This window comes from Myotis nattereri (genome assembly GCF_964212035.1).
Source record: "Myotis nattereri genome assembly, chromosome: 1".
Classification (NCBI taxonomy): Eukaryota; Metazoa; Chordata; class Mammalia; order Chiroptera; family Vespertilionidae; genus Myotis; species Myotis nattereri.
In genome coordinates, this window is record NC_138075.1 from 139,332,120 (window position 1) to 139,346,193 (window position 14,074).

Genomic DNA, 14,074 nt, shown 5'->3' on the forward strand with positions numbered 1-14,074 from the left:
GTTTCCTTTGCTGTGTAAAAAACTTTTAGTTTTTTAATTGGAGATCAGGGTTTTGAAAAATTAGCTTGATTACTCTCAAGTTCAGTTACTCCAAAGCCAAAAGAGCACAAACCTCCCAGCCAAAGCCTTGACATTCCCAGCTTTCTGGTGCATCCTCACCCTTTACCATCCTGGGCACTAGCAGCCCCCCCCCCCCCAGCTTGGTCAGGGCCAGAACTGTCCTGTCTTACTTGCTTCCAAAGGAATGTCACCCACTCTGGTCCCCCCTGCGGTGGTGACAGCCAGCCTGTTCTGGAAGAAGAGCTCAGTTCCCTCAGCTAAAGACCTGAGTGGTGTGCGCCCAGCTGACAAGCACGCTTGCACATAAGGGAAGTCAGCCCCAGGCTGAGCTGGAGCTCAGGCTGTCCCTCCCTTCCCCTCAGTGGCAGTGACTGGAGCATCAGGAAATAGAAGTGCTTTCTGCCCGCCTATCTTCCTGCCACAGACTTACCGGTAGAGAAGACCAGGTGTTGCTCTGAGTCGGCTTACTCCGCCCCACACCTTTCTGCATGTTTTTCCAGTGGAAACCAGGACTGGAAAATGGCACCTGAGGAAAGGTTACCATTATTCCAAGGATCTGAGGAGAGGGGGGTGGGGGGTGGCTGCAGATAATGCGATGATAGTGAGTGTGGCTCTAACGTCAGTGATACTAGTGATGGCTTCCGGAAGCTGAGAAGCACCAGAGCCAGAGATGTTGAATTAAGAAGGAATCCAGGTGACGACTGCAAAGCCAGAGTGCTGCCAACGAGAAAACTCCAAGGAGGAGATCCAAGATGGCAGAGATGGCGGAAGGTACACACACCTCCTCCCAAGACCAAACTGGAATCACAACTAAAATCTAGAGCAATCAACCTGAACAACCAACTGAAAGTGAACTGAACAGAGGACTTAGAACCAAGAATGTACAGAAGAAGCTACAATGAGACAGGCAGGCAGGGCAGAGACGGAAAGAGAGCTGGCCTGCTCCCACCAGCAGCAGCTGAGTCTGGAGGGATATCTCAGTGCAAAGGTTCCCCCTGAGGAGTGTGGGGTCTCAACTCATGCAGGCTACCCAGCCCAGAGCACAGGAGCTGGGAAGAGGCACCCACATAACATCTGACTGTGACAAGCAATGAGGATTCTATCCACAAGCGAGAGATACAAGTTGACCACAGGCACCCTTGTAAGAACCAACACACAAATTTCATTCGTTGCCACTCACCCTGGGCTCTGGCACAGAGTGAACTAGAGTGTGAGGAGAGATTGACATTTGTGGCTCCAGAAGAGAGATGAAGGGATAGCCACCAGGGTCCCTGTGCTGAGTCCCTCTCCCACACCACAAATGCCATCTTTCTGCCCTAGCCAGTTTGGCTCAGTGGATAGAGTGTCAGCCTATGGACTGAAAGGTCCTGGGTTTGATTACAGTCAAGGGCACATGCCCAGGTTGCGAGCTCCATCTCCACTGGGAGATGTGTGGGAGGCAGCTGATCAATGATTCTCTCTCATCATTGATGTTTCTCTCTCTTGCCCTCTCCCTTCCTCTATGAAATCAATAAAAATATAATATAATACTAGAGGCCTGGTGCATGAAATTTGTGCACTGGGGAGTGGGTCCCTCAGCCCGGCCTGCACCCTCTTGCAATCCGGGACTACTGGCTCCTAACCGCTGGCCTGACAGCCTGCCTGATCACCTCTAATCACTCACCTGCCTGCCTAATTGCCCCTAACCACTCGCCTGTCTGCCTGATCGCCCCTAACCAACTCTGCCTCAGCCCCCGCCACCACGGCTTGGTCTGGAAAGATGTCCGGAATGAGGTCTGGAAGGTTGTTTGGCTGTCCAGTCTAATTAGCATATTATGCTTTTATTATTATAGATATATTAGAGGCCGGGTGCACAACAATTTGTGCACTTGGGGGGGTCTGTCAGCCCGGCCTGTGCCCTCTCACAGTTTGGGACCCCTTGAGGGATGCCACCTGCTGGCTTAGGCCCCGCTTCCCAGGGGATCGGGCCTACGCTGACAGTCAGACATCCCTCTGGCAGCCTGGGAGCCCTCAGGGGATGTCCACTTGCCAGAAGGGAGCAGGCCTAAGCTGCAGTCGGACATCCTTAGCGCTGATGAGGAGGTGGGAGAGGCTCCCACCACCACCACTGTACTGGCAGCCGTCAGCCTGGCTTGTGGCTGAGCAGAGCTCCCCCTGTGGGAGCACACTGACCACCAGGGGGCATCTCCTGAATTGAGTGTCTGCCCCCTGGTGGTCAGTGTGTGTCATAGTGGCCAGTCATTCCCAGTCGTTCTGCTGTTAGGGTCAATTTCCATATTACCCTTTTATTATACAGGATAGAGGCCTGGTGCATGGGTGGGGGCCCACTGGTTTTGCCCTGAAGCGTGTCCCAGATCAGGGTGGGGGTCCCACTGGGGTGCCTGGCCAGCCTGGGTGAGGGGCTGATGGCCGTTTTTAGGCTGGCCATGCCTGTGGGATGGAAGCAGGTATCTGGGATTTATTTAACTTCTATAATTGAAACTTTGTAGCCTTGTTCCAGCTAGAAGCTTCCTGGCAACCCAGCACTTCCTTGAGCAGAGGCCACGCCCGCTGGAAGCAGGTATCTGGGGTTTATTTATCTTCTATAATTCAAACTTTGTAGCCTTGAACGGAACTCAGGGCCGGCCAGGGCAGGTGAGAAGCTTGGCTTCCTCCATGGCCAGGGGCAACCCGAGCCTCCTGCTCGCTCCAGCTCCATGGCCGCCACCATCTTTGTGATGGAGTGAGGGTTAATTTGCATATTGCTCTTTTATTATATAGGATATATTACCTAGGAATAAATTTAACCAAGGATATTAAAGACCTGTACTCAAAAAATTATAAGACACTGAAGAAAAATTGAAGAAGATAAAAATAAGTAGAAGCATATACATGCTCATGGATAGGAAGAATTAACATTATTAAAATGTCCATACTACCCAAAATAATCTATAGATTCAAAACAATTCCTTTCAAGATATCAATAGCATATTTCACAGAATTAGAACAAATATTTCAAAAACTTATATGGAATCACAAAAGACCTCAATTAGCCACAGCCATCTTGAGAAAAAAGATGTCAAACTATACTACAAGGCCATGGTAATCAAAATAGCATGGTACTAGCATAAATATAGACATAGATCAATGGAATAGAATAGAGTCCAGAAATAAACCCATGCCTTTATGGTCAATTAATATTTGACAAAGGAGGCAAGAGTGTACAATGGGGTAAAGACAGTCTATTCAATAAATGGTGCTGGAGAAATTGGCAGATATATGTAACAAAGTGAAACTAAACCACCTTCTCACACCACATACAAGAATAAACTCAAAATTATTAAAGACTTAAATGAAAGACTCAAAACTATAAAAGCCATAGAAGAAAATACAGGCAATAAATGTCAGACATTTCTAGTAACAATATTCTTTCTGACATATCTCCTCAGACAAGGGAAATAAGGGAAAAAATTAACAAATGGGAGTACATCAAACTAACATGTTTTTCACAGCAAAGAAAACCATGAACAAAATGTAAATATAACCCACTGAGTGGGAGCACAAATTCACCAATGAATATCTGATAAAGGGTTAATATCCAAAATTTATAAAGAGCTTATCTAACGCCGCACCAAAAAAAGAATCCAGCCCTAGCTGGTTTGGCTCAGTGGATAGAACATCAAACTGCAGACTGAAGGGTCTGCAGTCAAAGGCACATGCTTGGGTTGCAGGCTCGATCCCCAGTACGAGATGTGCAGGAGGCAGATTCTTTCTCATCATTGATGTTTCTATCTCTCTCTCTCCCTCTCCCTTCTTCTCTGAAATTAATAAAAATATATTTAAAAAAAAAACACAATCCAATTAAACAATGAGTAAAGGACCTACATAGGTACTTCTCCAAAGAGAACATACAGCTGGCCAGTAGACATGTAAGGTTTATAGTCTTGTAAATACTAACATATATGGCACTGACTATGTATTAGCTACTCAAAGAGTTTTGTATGTTGTGCAGTTTAGATAAGAAAATCTGGTGGAGAAAGGCTGCTAAGAAGATCTTCTAAGGGCCAGAGAGCTTAAGAAAAGCACTAATGAGTTGAAAATCTATTCTGATGTTGCCCATTAAGCTCTTTCCTAAAAATGTAATACTTGTTGCCATAGTAGTAGCTGTCAGAAAAAAAAAAGCTTCTTAAGCATCAAGGAGAAAATAAGATCTAGTCAACTTCTGGGCCCCTGCCTCCTTCTCTTTGGCACATTTACTAACCTATTGCAAAAAAAAATTATGTCATTAGAATATAGTAATTTTAATATCTTTTTACAGCACAGCTGTAGTAGGCTGAATAAATGGCCCCCAAAGATACACACGTCCTAGACCCCCAATCCCTAGAACCTCTGACTATTTAAACAATGCATTTTTTAAACAGTTAGAATTGATTAGGATTCTCCTCCTCATATGGAGATAACACACATCTCCTTGTAACTTTTGTCTGCTCTTCCATGTTAAGCAATTAGAATGTTTAAAGTGGAAAAGATAAGATTTGGGGAAACATGATAAAGATCTTCAAATATTTGTTGGATAATTCTGTACAAAAAGTAGGCTGGCTTCCATTATCACTGATTTTAATACATAAATTTAAAAATCCACCATGAAACAATGAACATCATTGTAAGCGTCTCTGTATTTATATGGCGCAGTGAAGAACTGAAGCATAGTGATTACACCTACTGGGAACATTTATCCGCACCCCAAATCTAATGCTGACTGATCCCTGTGAAATGCAGCACATTGGCTTAATCTTTTCAGTAGGATTTTTGGAACCATCATCTTTATTCTAGTCTCAAAAAGGCTTCAAGGCATCTTTTTGTTGTTGTTGTTTTTGAGGTCTATAAGAAAGCGTCTTTGAAACCCAGAGACAATTTGATAAATCCCTATCTCCAATATGTTCCTTTTGTAACAGCTTTATGATTGGAAAGTTTAGGCATATCTTATAAAGTCTCAATCCTTTCCCTGGCTGGACAGAACTGATGTTTCTTTTTGTATTTCTTTTTACTCTTTAAGTTCCTGTCTAGCTCTCATAGCAGGGATGCTGGGAGGCCCACGGAGCAGATGTTTTTTCCCCAGGAGCAACTCCGCTCTCTGCTTCCTTTCTGAGCAGCCAGCTGAGACACCTGTGGTACAACAGCTCCCTGTGTTCTTTCAGCTCAACACAGACCGCCAATCCCTCCCAGCTGGGCGGGCGTCATCTCTTCACCTTGCAGTGAAGTGGCAAGTAGGGCTTCCGATCCACATGTTACTTTTATCATATGCATAGCCATAATTATTAATGTGATATATTTGATATACATAAGTCATATCACAGTGTAATGGAAGAAACGTAACTTGCTTTTTCCACTCAGTACGTTTTGAGACCTGTATTGATACATGCAGCTCATTTTCCCATCTTGTTAGGGATGGTCATGGTTATCGAAGTCGTTTCTTTGTACGTGCCTCCTTGTGCGCACAAACTGTCTTAAAGCCTCTGGATTGAGAAATGTGCACATTTTCAACTTGGACCAGATTTTGTCAAATTAATCTCCATCAGCAGTGTATGAGTTTCGTTGTCTTGCTTAAGAATTCCTGGATCTGAAGTTTTATAGCCAAAATCTCAGCAATAACTACCACAGTGGGGGAAAATGTCATCATTCTACCTCACATCATTCACAAAATAAATCCCAGATTCATAAACACCTAAAAGTGGAAGACACATGTTAAATCTAATAGAAAAGAAATACAGTTTATGCCTGTGTATATGAAAATATATATTTCTTAAGTGGGACTCAAAATGCATATGTGAAAGCTGCTAACTCTAAGTAAAAAATGTGAAACCTATACAACAAAGTTTAAAGACTACAGACTGAAAGAAGGTATTTGAAACCTTCATAACAGGCAAAAGATCAGCACCCAGATTGTGTACAGAACTCTGATAAAAAAGCCAACAGAAAACAAAAGTCTTGACTAATAATGTAGGAAATGCAAAACAGTAAGATACCATCTCACACACATCCGCTTTGTTGTAAAAATAAAATTTAAGAACCCTGAAATATCTAGTGTCCAAGATGTGAATGATGAGAAAACTCATTCACTGCTGATGGAGATTAATTTGACAAAATCTGGTCAAGTTGAAAATACGCACATTTTTCAATCCAGAGGGTTTAAGACAGTTTGTGTGCACAAGGAGGTGTTTACAAAGAAACCACTTCGATAACCATGACCATCCCTAACAAAATGGGAAAATGAGCTGCATGTATCAATACAGGTCTCAAAACGTACTGAGTGAAAAAAGCAAGTTACGTTTCTTCCATTACACTGTGATATGATTTATGTAAATCAAATATATCACATTAATAATTACGGCTATGCATATGATAAAAGTAAAATGTGGATCGGAAAAATATACTCATGATGTCTATGAGGAGAGAGGGAAGGGAATGGGAAAGAAGAGGGTAACAGAGTAAGAACTTATCAGAAAATACTTATTTTGTTAAAAAAGATCTGATGTAAATATTACAAAATGTTAATGTTTGTTAATTCTGGGTGATGTAAACAGTGTCATCTTATCCTTCTGTGTTAATTTTTTACTTGCTTTTAAAAGAAAAAATGTTGCCATTTCTAGAGTTCCAGTATGGTAGTCTACAGGAGAATCAGAATGGTGAGTTGAAATTACTTTCGGATCAGCTGTGCTAAGGGACTTATTTTCACAGACGGGAAAATTGAGGCCCAGAGAAGTAAAGTAACTTGTGTAGTCACACAGCTGGTCGGCAGCCAGGTTGTGGCTGCAGGCTGTTCTTCTGCACATATTGTACAGCTTTCCAGGTAGATTTAAGCAAGGCTTAAAGAATATGACTTTATGAAGCAGGGATTTAAACATCTCATATATTTTCATCTGTAAACTCCTTCAGAGGTAGGAACTGCATCTCAGCAAGCACTTCATAAATGTTTCAATGGATGAATCCAATATAAATGCTGGTCTCCTTTGAGTGAAGAAGCAGTATAAGCTACTTTTAATTATTACTTTTGTTAATCATCATCTGAGGATATTTTTTCCATTGATTTTGTGTGTGGGGCGGGGCGGGGGGGAGAGAGAGAGAGAGAGAGAGAGAGAGAGAGAGAGAGAGAGAGAGAGAGAGATCTAAGTGAGACAGACATATCGATTGGTAGCCTGCCACCCCAGTGGGGGCGGGGATTAAACCTGCAACCCAGGTACATGCCTTTGACCAGGAATCGGCCCTGGGACTATTTCAGTGCGCCGATGCTCTAACCACTGTACACCAGCCAGGGCTATAAACTACTTTTAAAACAAGACTAAACAATCCTTAAACATTTTTATTAAGAAGTAGAAATAAAAATGAGACACAGTTTCTATGGGATAAGCTATTGTAACTATTACATATTACTGAAGTGAAACCAGAGTGACTGAAGGCAGTTTGAATGACTGTAAAACCCTGAATTCTGCACATAACATCAGATTACTTAAGAGGTACTACTTACCTATCTGGGTGCTTTTAGAGAATCCCATTGTTTTTAAGATTAGAAAATACTTTGTTTTAATATTTAAATGTATTAGTACATATTCCTTTATTGTTAGAACAAACATATTTTCCTAGAAGCTCCAGTGTGACAAGTGTTGAAACTTGCAAATATTAAGAATGACCTCACATCCCACACGTTTCTTAAATGTCTGCCATTCTTCTGGGTGAAAAACCTATTTATAATGATCTGAGTTTAGGGGAGACCTATTTCCAACCACAATGGAATAGCTCATAGCAGATGAACGTCCCTCCTGAGAATAATTTAAAAAGCTGGATAAGAACACATACCATCAATCAATAAACAAAGAAACAAACAAACGGGAGTCGTCAGCTGCTAAGATGAGGAACTAAAATCAAAGTCAGGCTTTGGGAGAGAAGGCCCCACTAAGCAGAGACTTTCATCAATTTTCCTGGCTGCGGGCAGTGGGGGAGGGGTGGTAAATGAGTAGAGACCTGCAGAGGGCAGGGTGCCAAGCCAGCTGAGACTTGAAACAAAATCCCTGACCACTGTAGTAAGAGGACACTATAGTGTGTGGTTTTCTCTGTGGCAGCTAGGAGGCTGAGAGCAGTTTGAAAAACAGATTGGTGCTGCCGGTGTCTCAAAGGGCTGAGATGACAAACCAGGGTGTTCAGGACACACCAGGGAGAAGGGGGCCTTAAGAAACACTGCAGCCCCAGCTGGTTTGGCTCAGTGGATAGAGCGTCGGCCTGTGGACTAAAGGGTCCCGGGTTCGATTCTAGCCAAGGGCACATGCCTGGGTTGCGGGCTCGATCCCCAGTGTGCGGTGTGCAGGAGGTAGCCTGTCAATGATTCTCTCTCCCATCCTCTCTGAAATCAATAATAAGAAATAAAATAATAAAATAAATAAACTGTGAAAAAAGATTTTTTTTAAAAAGAAGAAATACTGCAGACTGCCAGCTGAAATCTCTTTTGGTAACGTCACACTTTAGAAGGACGGTCTGAACCAGGGACGGACCCAGCCTTCCAAAGACTGCAATCCTCCCTCAACCGGCTCTGCCCCTGCTGCAAATATAGCTTCCCAGACAGTCATCTTCAAAGTAGCAGTAAGACTCCCAGCTAATTCTTAAAGTCACACCGAGGAAAATAGAGTGACATCTTTAAAGAGCTGAAAGAAAACCCTAGCATTCTATGGGCAGTAAACATAGCCTTTGAACAAAGAAGGCAAACTAAAGACATTTCCAAACAAACACAAGCTGAGTGAATTCATGAGCAGACCCACACTAAAAGACAATAAGTAGGGTTCTTCAGGAAGGAGGAAAAAGACCCCAGATAAAAGAATGCAGAGCATTAGGAATGATAACTGTTGGTAAATGCAGATGAATATTCAACTGTATAAAACAAAATTGATTTATAAGGTATATGTACATCGAACAACAATCAAGAACATTTGGAAAGGAGTGTGTTCTAATTTAGGTTCTATTAAATTAGGGCAGAAAGAAAAAAATAGAAGAATAAATAACATGCTGTAGGAAGAGGAAATGGTATAATAAAAATACTTGATTAATCCAAAAGAGGCAAGAAACATGAGAAAAAGGTACATAAAACTTGTGGAACAAGTGAAAAGACAAATATTAAGATGACAGATATGAATCCAAATACAACAGTAATTACATTAATTGTAAATAGATTACATATTCCAATTAGAAGACAAAGATTACCAGACTATCTTTAAAAGATTTATATATATATACTGCAAGAGATAAAGCCTGAAAAATATAAATATCAAGGGTTGAAAGTGAAAGGAAGAAAGACTTATTTAGTGCAAACACTAACCAAAAGTAACTGATAAAGCAATAAAATTAGAGGCCTGGTGCACAAAATATCATAAAACTAGAGGCCCGGTGCACAAAATCCGTGTGCAGGTATGTTCTCTAGGCCTGGCCCCACCCTCTCCCCCCACCGACCCCCCAGTTCTCCGTTCACCATCAGGTGATCAGAGCCTGCCAGCCAGGGCGAGGGATCAAGAGGTGGTCAGTAAACCTCATAGCAACTGGTCGAGTGGTCGTTCTAGTCGTTCTGCCATTTGGTCGATTTGCATATTACATATATATATATATATATATATATATATATATATATATATATATAGACTAGAGGCCCAGGGCACAAAAATTTGTGCACTTGGGGGGGTCCCTCAGCCCGGCCTGTGCCCTCTCACAGTCTGGGACCCCTTGGAGGATGACCACCTGCTGGCTTAGGCCTGCTCCCCGGGGGATTGGGCCTAAGCTGGCAGTCAGACATCCCTCTGGCAGCCCAGCAACCCTCGGGGGATGTCCACTTGCCAGCAAGGAGCAGGCCTAAGCTGCAGTCGGGCATCCTTAGCGCAGGTGGGAGAGGCTCCTGCCACCACCGCTGTGCTGGCACCTGTCAGCCTGGCTTGTGGCTGAGCAGAGCTCCCCCTGTGGAAGCACACTGACCACCAGGGGGCAGCTTCTGCATTGAGCGTCTGCCCCCTGGTGGTCAGTGTGTGTCATAGTGGCCAGTCATTCCCAGTTGTTCTGCTGTTAGGGTCAGTTTGCATATTAACCTTTTATTATATAGGATAGAGGCCTGGTGCATGGGTGGGGTCCAGCTGGTTTGCCCTGATGGGTGTCCCAGATCAGGGTGGGGGTCCTGCTGGGGTGCCTGGCCAGCTTGGGTGAGGGGCTGAGGGCCGTTTTCAGGCTGGCCACATCCCTTTCAGGGTGGGGGGGGTCCTGCTGGGGTGCCTGGCCATCCTGGGTGAGGGGCTGATGGCTGTTTGCAGGCTGGCCACAGCCCCCAGCCACCCAAGCTCCCAGTGGTGGCTGGCTGGAAGCAGGTATCTGGGATTTATTTATCTTCTATAATTGAAACTTTGTTGCCTTGAGCAGAGGCCACAGCTGGCCAGGGAAGGTGGGAAACTTGGCTTTCTCCATCACTGGGGCAACCAAGCCTCCTGCTTGCTCCAGCTCCATGGCTGCCCGCCGCCATCTTGGTTGGGTTAATTTGCATATATTCGCTCTGATTGGCTGGTGGGCATGGCTTGGGGCATAGCAGAGGTGCAGTCAATTTGCATGTTTCTCTTTTATTAGTGTAGATGTGCTCCAATCCTTCTACTTTCAGGGAAAAGGGCAAAGAAGGGTTACTGAAAGTGATAAGGGAGGCAGCAGGGTGAACTTTTTTGGGGGGTGGGGGGGTAGTTTCCTCCTGATGAGGGGCTTCAAAGGACAGCAACCAACTTCTGCTACCCTCTGTCTCCAGGGACACAATTTCTGATTGGCATCTGGCCGGACAGAGCAGTTGCAGGGACAGGACGGGGAGCGCCTTTCTGCATGCAGCTCCCTGGAGAGTCTCCTCCGGCCAAGGAAAGCTTTGTTCTAACCATTTCTCCCGGAGCCAGGGCTGCTGGGTGGTCTGGGGCAGGAGGGCAGAATGGAGGTGGGGCAGGGCAGGGAAGAGCAGGAAGAAGTATGGGGTAGCAGACTGGGGGGGGGGGGGGGAGGGAGAGCGTGAAATCTGTGTGTGTCTGGCGGGAGGGCTGGTGCAGGTTTGGAGGTACTGGGGGAGTAAGAGGGACCAGCATATTCCAGAACAGGGGAAAGGGTCTATGGAATCAGGTGGGGTCTGCAAGGGTGAGTATAGAGTCTATACTATAGACTAAGTCCCTTCCCCAGACCCCGCCATCCTAGGTGGCCAGTGGGAGGGGCCCATAGCGAGGCCCTGAGCCCCCTTCACTTTGTGTCTGAGGCTCCAGAACACGTAGCCAACATGCCCCGCCCCTGCCACCCCGCCGAGGGGCTACCATTTGAACACATCTGCAGACACATGGGTTGTTTTTAAATTAATGCTTTTTAATTCACTCTGTTTCCCACTTGTCGTTTTTTATTGAAAAGGCGGATTCTGCTGGTGTGTGTTCCTTTGCGGGGCGACAGGGGTGTTTTCCAAGGGCAGAGATGCTATGAGAGACAGACGAAAGGCCCAGCGAGACATGGGGAATAGTAAACGGGATCAGAGAGTGAGGGACAGGGAGAGATGCACAGGGCGAGACAGACACGCGACACCGGGTGCTGTGGACGGGGATAGAGCTTCCTGGCCTGGTGAGAGGGTTCATTAGGGCCTAATGATTAGGCGGAGCAGGGGCTCCGTGGGCACATTCACCCCGTGTGCAGCGCCCAGGCCCGGAGTCGGTGAACTGAAAGCCCTGGATACTTAGCGCTAAGTACACGTGTGCCAACAGCCGCAGAGGAGGCCACGGGCTGGCCACCCCTTCCCCGCCTGCCCCCTGGGATCCCGCCCCAGCAAAGGGGCTTTGCTGGCACAGCTGGGGCTGAGCACCCGGGGGAAGGGCGTGCAGGCGGAGAGCCCCTGGGGCCCAGGGGTGGGGGTGGGCCCTCCGCCTCCAGAGTGCCCCCCATGATTACACACTCCAGCACGCGCTGTGGCCAGGATGGCAGGTCGCACCTGGTTAGGAATTGGACCAGAACTTGGTCCGAGCTCCCCTGGGCCTTGTGCTGAGCGGGCCCTGGCAGCTGGGGCCCCAGCATTTGGATCCTTAGGTTTCTATTATCTTGGCCTCCTGAGCATTCCCGTCTCTGCGAAGATTCCAGACGGGGCTCTCCTTGTATCCTGCCACGGGGAGAGCTGCCTAGAGCTGAGGCCTGGGATGAGGAAGGGGCAGAGTCTGGTGCTTGGCTGTTGGTGATCAGCTTGCCTCTGCCTGGATGTGCCACAGGACCCCAAAAGAGTGACGTTTCTGAGCTTTCATTTGCACATCCACACCGTGCATGCCTCCTCTGAGCCGTGGAGTCCAAGGGGAAGGAGAGAGGTGCGAATTCCTCACGTGTGAATGGGGCTTTACACTGAACTGCTAGCCTGACTCAGTGATCTAGTTTTGTGGTTTCAGGAGCCTTTGGCGGGTTGGGTTGGAATGGTGGTGGTGTAGGGTTTTATATTTCTATAGAGGCCCAGTGCACGGGTGGGGGCCAGACAGCCAGCCCTGATGGGGGCCCCCCAATTGGGGTAGGGGTCCCCGTTGGGGGTCAGAGCCAGCAGGGGCGAAGGGCCGCAGTCGTTCTGGTTGTACTGGTCATTCTGGTCGTTCCACCGTTTGGTCATTGGGCTTTTATTATATAGGATAAACTTTACGACAAGCAGCTTTGCTAGAGATAACAAAGGGCACTCCATAATAATAAAAGGGTCAAGCCACCATGAAGATAAAATCGCTCTAAATTTATGTCCTCCTAACAAACTAACTTCAAAATATGTAAGGAAAAAATTAACAGAAGAGATATATAAACCTACAACCATAACACAACCATATCATCTCTGAGGAACTGGCAAGAGCCAGTTAAGAAATCAGTAAAGAGATAGAAGATGAGAAAAACATGAGCAGGAAACGTGAACTAATCAATTTAACAGAGTACCCAACAATGACAGAATACATATTCTCTTCAAGTGGACATGAGACATTTATCAAAACTGACCATATGCCTTCCTTTCCCTGGCTGCTGGCACCGGCTTCCCTCTGACACCCGGGACCCAGGCTTCCCTCGAAGCTCCAGCTTTATTCGGAAGATCGTCCGGAAGGACATCCGGTCTAATTAGCATATTATGCTTTTATTATTATAGATGTCTCAATTTCAAACAACTGAAAACTATTAGAGTATCTTTAATGATCATGTGGAATTATGCTAGAAGTTGTGTTTTTTTTTTTCTTAAGATAACTAGAAACAGAAAGTCTCCAAATGTTTGGAAACTAAACAATTCACATGTAATAATTCACAGGTTAAAGGAAGTATCACAGTGGAAATTAGGAAATAAGAAAGGCTGAAAAATCAATGATCTAAGCCAGTGGTCGGCAAACTGTGGCTCAGCAAACTGCGGCTCGCGAGCCACATGCGGCTCTTTGGCCCCTTGAGTGTGGCTCTTCCACAAAATACCGACTTCTGCGCCTGGGCCACGAAGTTTCAATCGCACTGTACGTGCTCGCCCGCAGGTGGTATTTTGTGGAAGAGCCACACTCAAGGGGCCAAAGAGCCGCATGTGGCTCGCGAGCTGCAGTTTGCCGACCACTGATCTAAGCAAATAGAAATGATCAAAGGAAATTTAAAAAATGAGCAGAAATAAATAAAATATATGAGCCTTAAACCTAACTTCAATTTTATATATATTTTTGATGATTTTAATAATACACTGACTTTGTCAGGAACACACCTACCATGTAAACTAAGAAAAAAGTGTACTTTAAGAATTTTACCAAAAATGGTACATCATTTAAGAAAAATCACATCACCAACAGCAAAACTATTTATGGTACATGAAGTTATTGCATCGTTAGTGCTATACATATTGGTGCAAACATCTATCTCACATATTGAAATATTTTTTATAACTTTCCTTTTATTTTCTAATATAAGAAAATCATATTCTATCCTATATAATACTAGTAAAAGCCTAATATACAAATTGTTCCCTCGGGCGGTAGTT